The 14,841-nt window shown below is 41.0% G+C and overlaps 1 protein-coding gene across 5 annotated transcripts in view; it reads left to right on the top strand.

The window, feature by feature from the left end:
- The window catches only part of LOC116268510 (ras-related protein Rab-27A), an 85,768-nt gene that overhangs the window by 15,160 nt on the left and 55,767 nt on the right, over positions 1-14,841 (top strand). For 4 of the 5 annotated variants that reach the window (XM_031662606.1, XM_031662610.1, XM_031662609.1 and 1 more), the window contains one exon: positions 5,708-5,827. The gene's annotated coding sequence lies outside the window, so the exon portion shown is untranslated. Of the gene's footprint in view, positions 1-3,533; positions 5,127-5,707; positions 5,828-14,841 lie in introns of those variants that run through there. The other variant, XM_031662608.1, reaches the window with a different exon arrangement.

Here is a 14,841-nt window from a genome sequence, read left to right as displayed (position 1 = left end):
AACAGTGTACAAGGGCCCCTTTTCTCCATATCCTTGCCAACACTTACCTCTTGTTTTTTTTTTTTCTTCTAATTGGCCATCCCAGCAGATGTGAGGTAATCAAAATCATTGTGGTTTTGATTTGCATTTCTCTGATGATTAGTGATGTCGAGCACTTTTTCATATACTTGTTGACCATTTTTTATGTATTCTTTGAAAAAATGTCTATTCAGGTATTTTGCCCATTAAATTTTTTTTTCTTTTGGGTGTGTTTTTGGTATTCAGTAGTATGAGGTTCTTGTATATTTTGGATATTAAACCCTTATCAGATTTACATTTTTTTTTTCCTTCTATACGTTGCCTTTTCTTTCTTTCTTTTTTTTTGTTTTTTGAGGTGGAGTGTCATTCTGTCACCTGGCTGGAGTTCAGTGGCACGACCTCCGCTCACTGCAACCTCTGCCTCTGGACTCAAGTGATTCTCGTGCCTCAGCCTCCTGAGTAGCCAGGATTACAGGTGCCTACCACCATGTCCAGCTAATTTTTGTATTTTTAGTAGAGATGGGGTTTTGCCATGTTGGTCAGGCTGGTCTCAAAGTCCTGCCCTCAAGTGATCTGCCTCTGGGCTCCCAAAGTGCTGGGATTACAGGTGTGAGCCACCATGCCCGGCCATTTTATTGTGGCCTTTCCATTTTATTGTTTCCTTTGCTGTGCAGCAGCTTTAGTTTGATGTAATCACACTTTTTTTGGTCTTTTTTTTTTTTTTTAAGATGGAATCTCACTTTGTCACCCAGGCTGGAGTACAATGGAACAATCTCAGCTCACTGCAACCTCTGCCTCCTGGGTTCAAGTGATTCTCCTGCCTCATCCTCCCAAGTAGCTGGGATCATAGGTGCGCACCACCATGCCCCAGTTAATGTTTGTATTTTTAGTAGAGACGGGGTTTCACCATGTTGGCCAGGCTGGTCTTGAACTCCTGACCTCAAGTGATCTACCTACTTTGACCTCCCAAAGTGCTGGGGTTACAGGCGTGAGCCACTGTACCTGACTGGATTATTTAGAGTATCTCTTATTATTCTTTGTACCTCTGTGGTATCAGTTGTAACACCTCCTATTTCATTTACAATTTTATTAATTTGAGTTTTTACTCTTTTTTTAGACTAGGTAAAGTTTTCTCTCTCTCTCTGTCTCTCTTTCTCTCTCTCTCCGCCTCAGTAAAATACAATTTATTTAATTTTTTGAGGACGGATTCTTGCTGTGTTACCCAGGCTGGAGTGCAGTGGTGCAATCTCAGCTCAATGCAACCTCTGCTTCCCAGGTTCAAGTGATTCTCCTGTTTCAGCCTCCCAAGCAGCTGGGATTACAGGCACCCGCCACCACGCCCGGCTAATGTTTGTATTTTTGGTAGAAATGGGGTTTCGCCATGTTGCTCAGGCTGGTCTCAAACTCCTGACCTCAGGTGATACCCGCCTCGGCCTCCCAAAGTGTTGGGATTATAGGCATGAGCCACTGCGCCCAGCCAGTTTTGTCAATTTTATTTTTTCAAAAAATAGTTAGTTTTATTCATCTTTTCTTTCTTTTCTGGTTTTTTTTAAAAATTTTTTTGGTCTCTATTGAATTTTAGCTCCAATCTTTATTATTTCATTCCTTCTTCTAACTTTGGGCTTATTTTGTTCCCTTTTTTCTAGTTTGTTGCAGTATAAACTTAGGTTGTTTACTGAAGATCTTTCTTTTTTCTTAATGGAGGCCATTTATCACTGTAAACTTCCCTCTTAAAACTGCGTCTGCTGAATCCCATAAAATTTTGATGTGTTATATTCTATTTCCATGTATCTCGAGATTAAAAAAAATTCCTTTTGATTTTATTTGACCAAGTAGCTGTTCAGGATTATGTTACTGAATTTCCACATATTTGCGAAATTTTCAGTTTTCTTCCTGTTATTGATTTCTAGTTACATGTTGGTGTGGTCAGAAAAGATACTTAGTATGATTTCAATCTTCTTAAATTTGTTGAGACTTGTTTTGTGGCCTACTATATGTTCTATCCTGAAGAATATTCCATGTGCACTTGAGAATAATGTATATTCTCCTATAGTTGGATAGAAAGTTCTGTATGTGCCTGTTAATTCTATTTGTTCTATAATATTGTTCAGACCTGCCATTTCCTTATTGATTTTCTATCTGGATGATCTGTTCATTGTTGAAATTAGGGTATTCAAATCCCTTACTATTATTGTATGATTATCTATTTCTCCTTTCAGTTTGGTTAGTATTTGCTTTATATATTTAGGTACTTTGATGTTGGGTGCCTACATGTTTACAACTGTTATATCTGCTTGATGAATTCACCTCCTTGTCACCACATAACTACCTTCTTGGTCTCTTGGGACTGTTTTTTACTTGAAGTCTATTCTGATATAAGTATAGTCACCCCTGCTTTCTTTTGGTTTCTATTTGCATGAAATATTTTTTTCCATCCCTTCACTTCCAGTCTGTCTGCCCTTAAATCTAAAACGACTCTCTTTCAGGCAGCAAATAATTGTATCTTATTTTTTATATATATTCTGTCATTCTATGCCTTTTGTTTTTATTTATTTATTTATTTATTTGAGACGGAGTCTTGCTCTGTCGCCCGGGCTGGAGTGCAGTGGCCGGATCTCAGCTCACTGCAAGCTCCGCCTCCCGGGTTCACGCCATTCTCCTGCCTCAGCCTCCCCAGTAGCTGGGACTACAGGCGCCCACCACCTCGCCCGGCTAGTTTTTTTGTATTTTTAATAGAGACGGAGTTTCACTATGTTGGCTAGGCTGGTTTTGAACTGAGCTCAAGTGATCTGCCCGCCTTGGCCTCCCAAAGTGCTAGGATTACAGGCAAGAACCACCATGCCCAGCCTCTATGTCTTTTAATTGGAGAATGTAATACATTCACATTTCAAGTAATTATCGATAGATAGGGACTTACTATGCCATTTTGCTCATTATTTTCTATTTGGTAGTTCTTTCTTTCTTTTCTTAAAAAGCTGAGCTGCTTTTTAAGCAGATGACCACCATTCTGTCTGTTTTGAGTCCCGATTTTACGGTCCCCCGAATTCCAGAAGTTTTGGGGTTCTGAATCCCTGAGACTTTCTGGAGATTCTGTGATGAGTTCCTTCTTGGATTTCCCTACTGGCAGATAAAGAGTCAGCTTTCCGAGGTCTGTTAATCAGTTACCTCTAGTCCATCTACTCTCTAGCCTCTACCATTTTGTTGCTTCCACTACCTGATCTTTGTCCTTGTGAGTTTATGTCTAAAAGAAATAAAACATTCTTTATTGTTATCTTAGTGAGATTTTGGGAGGAAGCAGAACCACATGTACATGCTGAGCATGCCATCTTTATTCTGAAGTCTGAAAGATATTTTAGAAAGATTTTAATGCAAAAGCATCCAAAAAAGGTTTTATTGCTTTAAGCAGACTACGAAAAATGGTATTGTTGTAATAATTTTACTTGCTATTCAAATTATAGTTCCAGAGTTAGGAATGTCGGTATTACCTGGGCATCACCTGGGTGCTTACTCGAAATACAGACTCCTGGGCCCCCTACAGAAATTATTTATTTATTTTTTTATTTTTTGAGACGGAGTCTCGCTCTGCCGCCCAGGCTGGAGTGCGGTGGCGCCATCTCGGCTCACTGCAAGCTCCGCCTCCTGGGTTCACGCGATTCTCCTGCCTCAGCCTCCTGAGTAGCTGGGACTATAGGCACCCACCGCCACGCCCAGCGAATTTTTTGTGTTTCTAGAGACGGCGTTTCACTGTGTTAGCCGGTAAGGTCTTGATCTCCCCCTACGTGAATATTGAATCAGAATTAGCATTTTGAAAGATCCCTAGGAGATTCCTATATATCTTGAGGCTTGAGAAGTGCTAATATGAACTTGTAATTAAAGGAAGCTAACTCTAATGAATTTTCATCTGGGATTTAAAAATCTTGATACATTTTTCTTACTAAATTGTTCTCAAAATTCTCGAGGTTGCTGTGATATATAAAAGAGAAAGGGGTGCATTTTCATGAGATTTTCATCAGGTATGAAACAAAACTTCCATTTCATTTACCATGAGAAGAGATGTCAGACTGGTTGTGCTCAGACTTTTCTTAGCTGCCCACAGTTCTTGAGGCTGGTGGTAGTTTTTTTAGATTGGACAGATTGAGTCTTCAGTCACACGTTGAGCTGCCAAAATGAAAGCGTAGCTTCTCCTAGAGGTAAGGGATACATTGATTAGTTCTATGTCCAACATTTCACCCAATAATTAATAAGTGCTCAATAACTCGTTGGGGGGTGAATGAATAAAAAACAAGATACAACCCCGTCTTCAAGATCGTCACAAACCAACAACAAAGACCAAGAAATAAATTGAATAATTAGCATACAGGGGTGACCAGTTGTAGAAATACTAAGCACAGGGAAGGTGCATCCAGCTCAGCATTGCTGGCACAAGGAGCCAAGGAGCTGATTCTCTTGGTGAACAGAGCTTGGTGCAGTTAGAGCAGCAGCTCTCACACTTTAGTGTGTATCAGAATCACCTGGAGTGCTTGTTGAACCACAGACAGCTGTGCCCTATCCTCAGCATTTCTAATTCAGTGGGGTGGGCCCAAGAATGTGCAAATATAGTAAGCTCGTAGAAGATGCTGGTAATACTGGTCTTGGAACCACAGTTTGAGAACCACTTAACTTAGAGAATTACAACGAATTCTGATGGCTGGACTCTGGCAGCTTATAGGCAGGAGGCAGGTGATACTGAAGGCAGAAGCTTAAGGAGTAGGAATTTTATTGTGGAGATTGTGGGGAGCCATTAACAGGAGAGTGATGGACTCTCATTTGCCTTTTGGAAAGATCACTTTGGGTGTGGTGTGGAGGATGGATCAGAGTCAAGAATACGTGGGGATCATAAAACCAAATAAGAGGTTTATTATAGCCGTCCAAGAAATAATCAAAACTTGGAGTAAAGGCGAGATGATGAATATCCTTAGGACCTGCTGGCCAATTGGAAGTGGGAGGGGCAGAGAGGGAGGAGTTAATGAGAACCATCAGATTTCTGGCTGTGTGTGTTGGGATTGTGTGATTCAAGACACAGGAAGAGAAGTGGGATTGAAGCAAGGTTGTGGAGAAAAGCAGAGGAGGTGAGTACAGGACATGTTGGATTGAGATGCCAGCAAGATATCTGGGTGGACTCCCTTGTAGGCAGTTTTACTTATGGAATTGGAGGCCAGCTGCAAGGTCTGGTAAGTAATCCAGCCGCTTCCCTCCTGCCACTTCCATTTGATCTCACATATCGTTTGTTTGGATGAGGCATTGTATTTGTAAGCAACAATACGAATATAACCTTCAAGGGCCTTGAGAATACAATACTTTTCTAAATATTTTCTCGAGAAAACAAATGTTCTACTTTTTTGATTCACGGGGTAGGGGGGAGGAAGAAAGAGCTGAAGTACGAGTCTTCTAATACCAGAAGAGGTTAATAAAGCCGCCCTCTGAGTGGCCAGTCGAATTGGAACTTGGTAAGCTTGAAAGGGGCAAAAATCACTTGACTGGTCTGCAGTGCCATATGACAAACAGCTGAGACTAATTAGCTGGATTGTGGGTTTTTACAGCGATGCCTGTTTTGAAAGTTGATGGAGCGAATGCTTTTCAAAAGAGTCTTTTGAAAACCTTTTTAAGTAGGCCATTCTGACTTTAACATTTCTCCCTGTCTTAACCTCAGACAAAAAGTAACCTTCCTGAAGAGGACATGTGATTGGAAATTGTCAATTGCTGAAGCGTTGGTAACTCCCGTCTCTAACGTTTTAGAAAATTACAACAAGCGGTTCTCTACCCTGGCAAGGTATGGTTTTGTATTTATCTTTTTTTTTTTTTTGGTAGTGGTTTTGAGCTCTGTCATGTCAATTTTCATGCGCTTAAATTATGTGCAATATAACACACAATACCAGTGCACATATTATTTTTAAACTAAAGACTTAATGATGTCTACTAAATTTCTAGGGATTAGTTTGAAAAGTGAATTTTCAGTGACCAGGGAGTGGGTATGAATACTGACTGCATTTTTCCTTTATTTTCTGTACGTGAATAAATAAACACAGGTTTTTACTTTCAGGTAATTGTTGAATATGAGAGCTGATTAAGAAATTGAATTATTCTGAGAGTCTTGCTTATCCTCTGAGGGTTGTTTGACAAAAATTCAAGCTTACTGGTGTTTTGTTTTTGATAGTGTTAACAGCGTTCTTTCTTTTCTCTTTCTTTCTTCCTTTCCCTTTCCCTTTCCTTTGTTAAATTTGAGACAGAGTCTTGCTCTGTCACCCAGGCTTGAGTGCAGCGGTACAATCTTGGGTTACTGCAACTTCTGCCTCCCAGGATCAAGCAATTCTCCTGCCTCAGCGTCCTGAGTAGCTGGGACCCCAAGCTACCATGCCTGGCTAATTTTTGTATTTTTAGTAGAGATGGGGTTTCACCATGTTGGCCAGGCTGGTCTCAAACTTCTGACCCCAAGTGATCTGCCCGCCTCGGCCTCCCAAAGTGCTGGGATTATAGGCATGAGCCACCGTGCCCGGCCTAATAGTGTTAATAGTTTTAATGGAGGAATGTAAGTGTGTGTTTTAGTGTAAGGTTTATTTCTTCTGGGAATTAAATGTGCTTTTCAATTAGTGTTAATTCTGTTAGGTTTGATAAGGGTATTGTTGTTATGTAAGGAAATGTCCATATATTTTAGAGATGCAAAGTGAAGTATGCTGGAGTGAAAGATCTGGGTGGTGTAATGGGAGATTTCATTATATAATTCTCTCTACTTCTGGATATTGTATTAGTTTACTAGAGCTGCCATAACAAAGTGCCATAAACTGGGTGGCTTTAAAACTATGATTTCAAAAACAGAAATGTATTTCCTCACAGTTGTGGAGCCTGAAAGTCTAAGATCAAGATGTCAGTGGGGTTGGTCCCTTTTGAGGACTGTGAGGGAGAATCCGTTTTAGGCCTTTCTGCTTAGCTGTGGATGGCTGTCTTCTCCCTATGTCTCTTCATGCCATCCTCCCTGTGTTCATATCTGTGATCACAGTTCCTTTCTTGTGAAGAGACCATGAGGGAAGATTAGGACCCACCCTAATGACCTCTTTTTAACTTGATTCCCTCTATAAAGGTCCTAGCTCCAAAAAACATTATATTCTGAGGTACTGGGAATTAGAGCTTCAGCATGTGAATTTTAGGGGAACACAATTCAATCCATAACTGGCAGTCTGAAAAGTTTCATAATATGATATTTTAAAGATTTGCCTGAAATTGCATGCAGTAAACATTTGTTAAGCCCAGTGCCTGGTAAGTGCTGGATATTGAGTGTGTAAAGATGTGGAAGACATGGTTCCTGTCCACTAACCCATGGTTTAATCAAATACAGGGATCTAACTTTGTGAGTGTGTATGTGTTTGCTTATTCCTTCCACTGAGTTGTAGCCACTCTCACACTTGTGTGTCCCTGGAGGCACAATCACGGTCCTGACACATGGACAGCCTAATATCACAAGAGATACCTGGAAGGGTTCCCTTGCCCTGAGCACCCATGAGCATAGGTTAAGAGAGTGGAAGGACTTCGTGTTCACCCAGTCCATTCTTCTCATTTTACAGATGAAGAAATTGAGGCTTAGAAGTGCTAAAGTCATTTGCTGATTTGTATTAGTGCCAAGTCATCCTTCAGAGTCTCCTGGCTTCCATTCCAGTGTGGTGACCAAAAAATACTGTTTTCTTTGCCACAAACTCATGCTTTTCACCTGGGAATGAACCCCAAGCCCCATTATCAGAAGTCATTGTGGGAAAGAGCCTTGATAAAAAGCGGACATTCTGTGTCAAGGTTCTTGGATTATAAATACCAAAAAAAAAAAGAAAAAAGATGTTTTGGGGATGAGTGTTTATTCACGAGGGCATTTTATCCATAGAATGAAGTTAGATTAAATACATTCCAAAGGAGTTTAGCCCCATCTTGGCTGCTTTCTCTGTTTCTTAGCTCTTTCTCCTTGTCACTTGTAGAAATAGGTTGTAGAGCTACGACTCTGCGGCCATAAGAATACAAACAACTGTTTTTCTTCTTTCTTGGTGCTTCTGCTGCCCACAAGACAGGAACTGTGGCAGAAAGGGGACGGTCTGATGAAACCTTGCTGGCTGGCAGGATGGCACCATGGCAACTAGGCTGCCTCTCTCTGCAGCTGTTTTAGCTTCCGCCCTCTCTGGACCCTCGGTACCTGAGTGCTCAACGGGGAAAGTGTCTTCTCCCTGCCTCCATTTCTGATTTTCCTCTGTAGGATTAAGGCTTCTTGAGATATCTGCTCCTCTTTTGCTGTTATTCCTTTCTTCCTCCCTTTAAACTTGTTTGATTTAGAGCCAGAGCTCAGGCTATAGCACACATGATAGCTGATGAGTCATGTGAAGCCCATTAAAAACAAAAGCTGATTATCACAGGAGCCATTATTTACTTGCGCTGTCTATGCGCCAGCACGTTTTCTTGTGCGCTTCTGGTGTTGCTGCAGCATGGCTGGGGCCCTCTTAGGGTGTAGGCTGGGGGCAGGTGGGGGAAGTGGGTGATGGATGAGATGGGGTGCTGCCTGAGAGAGGAGCTAGCTTTGCTGCTGCTTCTCTGAAGGCAGAAGTCACTTTGCTCAAACACGGGTATAAATCATCCTTTCAAGAGCTGAGAGCATCCATTTTTTTGTTTGTTTTTCTTGTTTTCCCAGTTTCATACTCTATCAGGCCTCCTTTCCTGATGACATGATCTAAGCTGGAATCTTTTAGCTATTCTTTAGCTAGATGGTAAATCCAGCAAATAGCTAGATGTTAAATTCATTCATCTAGCAAATAGTGAATGGGTTCGCCATTTTCACACGGAGAAGGTCCAGACCACTTCAAGTTTGTACCTCTGTGGTATGGCAACTGAGCTAGCCTGTGGATGATCACTGGTTGAAAAATCTCCTTCCTAGTGTCCTTCTTGGATCTGTCTTGCTGCGCCTTACATTTTGGTTCTCTCTTCACTCTAAATGTCCATCTCATTTTTCCCATGGCCTCAGGAAATAGAATTATGTTGATGACACTAAAATTCATAGCCATATTCTTGTGAGCCCTAGGTCTGTTTTCCAAATGCGAATTAAAACAACTCCCTTGATGTCCCTCAGACATGGAGACATTTAACTGGTTGGGTACCGTACAGTGTAATGTGGTAGTTGAGAGTGTGTCTGAGTTCAAATCTTGGTTCTGCCATTTCTGGCTGTGTGACCTTGGGCAAATTTATTAACCTTTCTGTGCATTGGTTTTTTCCATCTGTAGATTAGGGACTTTATACGGTTGTTGTGAAGACTAAATGAGTCAGTGCTTTAAAGGATTTAGAATAGTGCTCAGTGTTAGTTATAATTATCATCTTCTCAGACAATCTTTTCCTTTTTCAGTTAATGATGTACCATTTATTTACCAAACTAAAAGTTTTGGTTATCTTTAATTTCTATACTAGTCTATCAAGAAATTATATTGATTTCTACCTCCTAAATATATCTCGAATTAATCACTTCTTTTTCATCCCTACTGTCTCCAACACAATTCAAACCCTCAGAGTCTCTCTCCATATGTCTTAGCCAGTTCAAACTGTTACAACAAAGTACTATAGACTGGATAGCTTGCAAACAACAGACATTTATTTCTCACGCTTCTAGAGGCTGCAAGTCTGAGATCAGGGTGTTCACATGCTCAGATTTTGGTGAGAGCTCTCTTCCAGGCTGCAGACACTTGACTTTTCACTGTGTTCTCATCAGGCAGAAAGGTAGCTCTCTAGACTCTTCTTATAGGGGCACTGATCCCCTTCATGAAGGGTCTATCCTCAAAACCTCATTACTTACCAAAGACCTTCCTCTTTCTACCGTCACACTGGGGATTAGATTTCAACATACCATTTTTGGGAAGACACAAACATTCACTCAGTAACATTAGAGCCTCCTGATGCTGTGTGTATTTCCAGTCTCCATGTGGCTGCCATAGAGATCTTTGTAAGGCACACATTTCATGGTCCTCTCCTGCATAAAGAGCCCATGGTGGTCTTCCCTTGCCCAGAGGATAACACACAAACTTTTTTTTTTTTTTATTATACTTTAAGTTCTAGGGTACATGTGCACAACGTGCAGGTTTGTTACATATGTATACTTGTGCCGTGTTGTTGTGCTGCACCTAGCAACTCGTCAGCACTCATCAACTCATCATTTACATTAGGTATAACTCCCAATGCCATCCCTCCCCGCTCCCTGCTCCCCATAATAGGCCCCGGTGTGTGATGTTCCCCTTCCAGAGTCCAAGTGATCTCATTGTTCAGTTCCCACCTATGAGTGAGAACATGCGGTGTTTGGTCTTCTGTTCTTGCGATAGTTTGCTGAGAATGATGGTTTCCAGCTTCATACATGTCCCTACAAAGGACACACTCATCCTTTTTTATGGCTGCATAGTATTCCATGGTGTATATGTGCCACATTTGCTTAATCCAGTCTGTCACTGATGGACATTTGGGTTGATTCCAAGTCTTTGCTGTTGTGGATAGTGCCGCAATAAACATACGTGTGCATGTGTCTTTATAGCAGCATGATTTATAATCCTTTGGGTATATACCCAGTAATGGGATGGCTGGGTCAAATGGTATTTCTAGTTCTAGATCCTTGAGGAATCACCATATTGTTTTCCACAGTGGTTGAACCAGTTTACAATCCCACCAACAGTGTAAAATTGTTCCTATTTCTCCACATCCTCTCCAGCACTTGTTGTTTCCTGACTTTTTAATGATTGCCATTCTAACTGGTGTGAGATGGTATCTCATTGAACACACAAACTTTTTAGTGCCATGTCACAGTCCCTTTAGGCCCAGGTCTCCAACACTTTCCCATGTTTTCAGCCTCTGTTCTGGATACCTTCTCCCCTACCTCCATGCATCCTTTCAGCCGCGTCCACTGCTGAGGTCCTTTCATGCATCCTAAGTAACCTTAGCCTCCTACACCTTTGCAAGTGCAAACCCTCAAACCCTTACTCACCCGCATCAGTCAGCCCAAGATGTGTTCCCTCCTGAAGGACTTAAACCTGGTCTATTTCTTTTTTTAATTTTGGACATCAGGCATTCCTTACCAAATTCCATCAAAACTCGATTACATGTTTTGGATTGGCATCAAGAATTATTTGCTTACAGTTTTTGTTATCTTGAAAGGATAATGCTTATTTGGCTGACATGTGAGGTAAAGACCTTCCCCACATTATCTGGTGCACTGTGTAATTTTTGTCCATTCACATTTGTCACTTGTCCCTCTGTGTGCCTGGACACTCACATTCTGACTTCAGTCCTTGACTCAGATGCCCCTATGTGAAGTTTTTCTGATTCCCTCCTTAGACATCGTGGGCTCCTTCTCCTCCCTCTTGTGCTATCTCCCCAGACCTCCCATCTCCCCAACGGCTTGCATATACTTCTGTTACAGTTCTTTTTTTTCTTGAGACAGAGTTTTGCTCTTGTTGCCCAGGCTGGAGTGCAATGGTGCGATCTCGGCTCACTGCAACTTCTGCCTCCCGGGTTCAAATGTTTCTCCTGCCTCAGCCTCCCTAGTAGCTGGGATTACAGGCATGTGCCACCATGCCTGGCCAATTTTGTATTTTTAGTAGAGACGGGGTTTCTCCATGTTGGTCAGGCTGGTCTTGAACTCTCGACCTCAGGTGATCCGCCCACCTCGGCCTCCCAAAGTGCTGGGATTACAGGCATGAGCCACCATGCCAGGCCCTATAGTTCTTCTTTCCATGAATTTTCCTTGGGCACTTCCACAAATAGCTTACCTATTAGACTGTTGCTCTTCTAGAGCCACATTCTTGGTGCTTAACATAGTGGCACATCCCCAGTTCTTGTTCGTTAGATGTTTAATTGATGTGCTCATAAGCTGCTGCCTGAATTTCAGTCATTTAAACCAGGCTCTCTCCCTCCTTAGTGGCATCAAGCTTTACTAGTATATCTTTGGATCTTTGGTGGAGGCCAATTTACTTATCAAACCTTATTTAAAATTACTAACAGCTTTTGGATAGGTATATGTATGCTATTTTGCATTTAACTTCTGTTATATTTGAAGGACATTTAATATATATATTTGGGAAATACTTTCATATGTGTTGTGAAGAACACTACAACCCTTTCCCACATCCTCCTATGCTTTGTAGTTTTGATATTTTCACATTTGTCATTTGAGCCAAGTTTATTTTTCTCTAAAACAGCTTAAAATTTCTGTTAAAAAACAGATCCCCATCTATTCTAGCTTATAGAGGTTGGAAAAATGTTTAAAATCTAAAAGTGATTAAAGGTTTGTAGAAATCACAAAATAAAGATTTTGGCCAGGAGCTGTGGCTCACACCTGTAATCCCGATACTTTGGGAGTCCGAGGCCGGCTGATCACCTGAGGTCAAGAGTTTGAGACCAGCCTGGGCAATATGGCAAAACCCCATCTCTACTAAAAATATAAAAATAAGCCGGATGTGGTGGTGCATGCCTGTACTCCCAGCTACTTGGGAGGCTGAGGCACGAGAATCACCTGAATCCAGGAGGCAGAGGTTGCAATAAGCCAAGATCAGACCACTGCACTCCAACTCCAGCCTGGGTGACACAGCGAGAGAGACTGTCTCAAAAAAAAAAAAAAAAGTAATCCTGGCTGTAGTTGAGGGACTCTTTGGAGTCAGGTGTGGACTAAATGTTGTATTCTCTTATGATGTTTAATGTGGTTTTTTGTAAGACTAAAGATTCCAGAATTCTGTTACAGAGTTGTTTGCTGATTTGTTTCTCTTGTGTAAGTGCCCTTTTCATTTCTAGATCACAGTTACTCTAACATCTTTCCTCAAATATATGCATTTCGTGGAGTTAAATGAAATACAGACTTTAGGACAATTAAATATAGACTAATGAAAAAACTTGGCAAAGTTTTTTTAAGTGGCTCCTAAATTATTAGCCAGAATTCAGAAATTTGGGTTTGGTTTCTTTAATTTGAAAATTAAGAAGAGACATGGGCTGGCCTTTTTAACATACAGTGTTGAATTACAGAATGCATAAACATTATTCCTTGTCTCTCTTAAGATACTTGCCATTTTTATAATCTAGTACCCTACTTTCTAGATATTAAATGGGGGAACCCAAGTGCTAGTAGTTAAAATTAAATATAGTACTGTATTCAAAAGAAAATTCGGATGATAGCTAATGCATTTTCGATGTTTCTCTAGAGGGTGAAACACCATTTCTGTTTAAAACATTCTACTATAATTCTTCCTCTAGTGACTGCATCTCAAGTAACTTTTTTTTTCTTGAGCCCAAGACGGGAACAACTTATATAAATGTAATATGTTACATTTGAAGACTGGTTTTGGATAAGGTCACCTCAAGGATCTGGCACCTATTAGGTATTTCACCTTTTAGCCATTCAAATATTTATTAATTACCCTGAGAACTACCTCCCTTCGCTCTCCCAACCCCCTGGCGAATGCAAAAGAGAGAAACAGAATGACTTTGAAAGAGAAATTATAGGTAGAAAGTATGAGAAAAGAGCAGAAACCAGTAAAGTGAGAGAAGAAACTAGAAGAAAGGAAAGAAAAATATCAAAGGCAGAATAAATGTAAAAGCTGGTAAATTAACAGATTAAGGGAAAAAAGTAACAGTCTCCTTGATACATGCTGAAACGAAATGTGATAAAGTTGACACCCATTCTTAATTCTCATGCTTAGCAAACTAGGATAAACCTGATAAAAATGTGTACCAAAAGTCTACAGCAAATGTTATTCTTAACAGTGAAACGTTAGAATCAAGACATGACGGGACTGGGCTGGGCGTGCTGGCTCACACCTATAATCCCAGCACTTTGGAAGACCGGTGGGTGGTTTGAGCCCAGGAGTTCCGGACCAGCCTGGGCAAGGGAGGCTGGGGCGGGACAGTCACCTGAGACTGGGAGGCCGAGGCTGCAGTGAGCTGTGATTGTGCCATTGCACTCCAGCCTGGACAACAGAGTGAGATCTTGTCTCAAAAAAAAAAAAAAAAAAAGACAAGAAAAAAAAGAGATAAGACTACCTGTATCACCACGTGTATTCACTGTTTTTTTTTTTTTTTGAGATTCTCAGTACAGTAAGATAAGAAATATAAATAAAAGGTATAATTAGGTATAATTAGCTTTTTTTTTTTTTTTTTTTTTTTTTCAGAGTCTCACTGTGTTGCCCAGGCTGGAGTGCAGTGGTGTGATCTTGGCTTACTGCAAGCTCCGCCTCCCGGGTTCATGCCATTCTCGTGCCTCAGACTCCCGAGTACCTGAGACTACAGGTGCCCATCACCACACCCGGCTAATTTTTTTGTATTTTTAGTAGAGACAGGGTTTCACTGTGTTAGCCAGCATGGTCTCAATCTCCTGACCTTGTGATCCACCCACCTCGGCTTCCCAAATTGCTGGGATTACAGGCGTGAGCCACTGCGCCCAGCTGACTCTTTATAATTAGACTAAAAGGTAAGATTAGAAAGGAAGAAGTAATTTATTTTTACCTAATATGTTTAACAAATTGCTGGAATTAATATGGCTGTATAAGAAATAGAAGATACATGTTTAAAAGTTATCACTTACAGTAGTGACAAAAACAAAGTATCAATAAGTTGAAAGATACACAAGATCTTCATGAAAAGTGTTTATTGAAAACCTTTTTTTTTTTTTTTTGGGATGGAGTCTCGCCCTGTCACTCAGGCTGGAGTGCAGTTGTGCAATTTCGGCTCACTGCAACTTCTTTTCCTGAGTTCAAGTGATTCTTCTGCCTCAGCCTCCCGAGTGGCTGGGATTACAGGTGCATG

Source organism: Papio anubis, unplaced genomic scaffold, assembly GCF_008728515.1.
Source record: "Papio anubis isolate 15944 unplaced genomic scaffold, Panubis1.0 scaffold81, whole genome shotgun sequence".
NCBI classification, from domain to species: Eukaryota; Metazoa; Chordata; class Mammalia; order Primates; family Cercopithecidae; genus Papio; species Papio anubis.
This window is presented reverse-complemented; position numbering and strand designations above follow the sequence as displayed.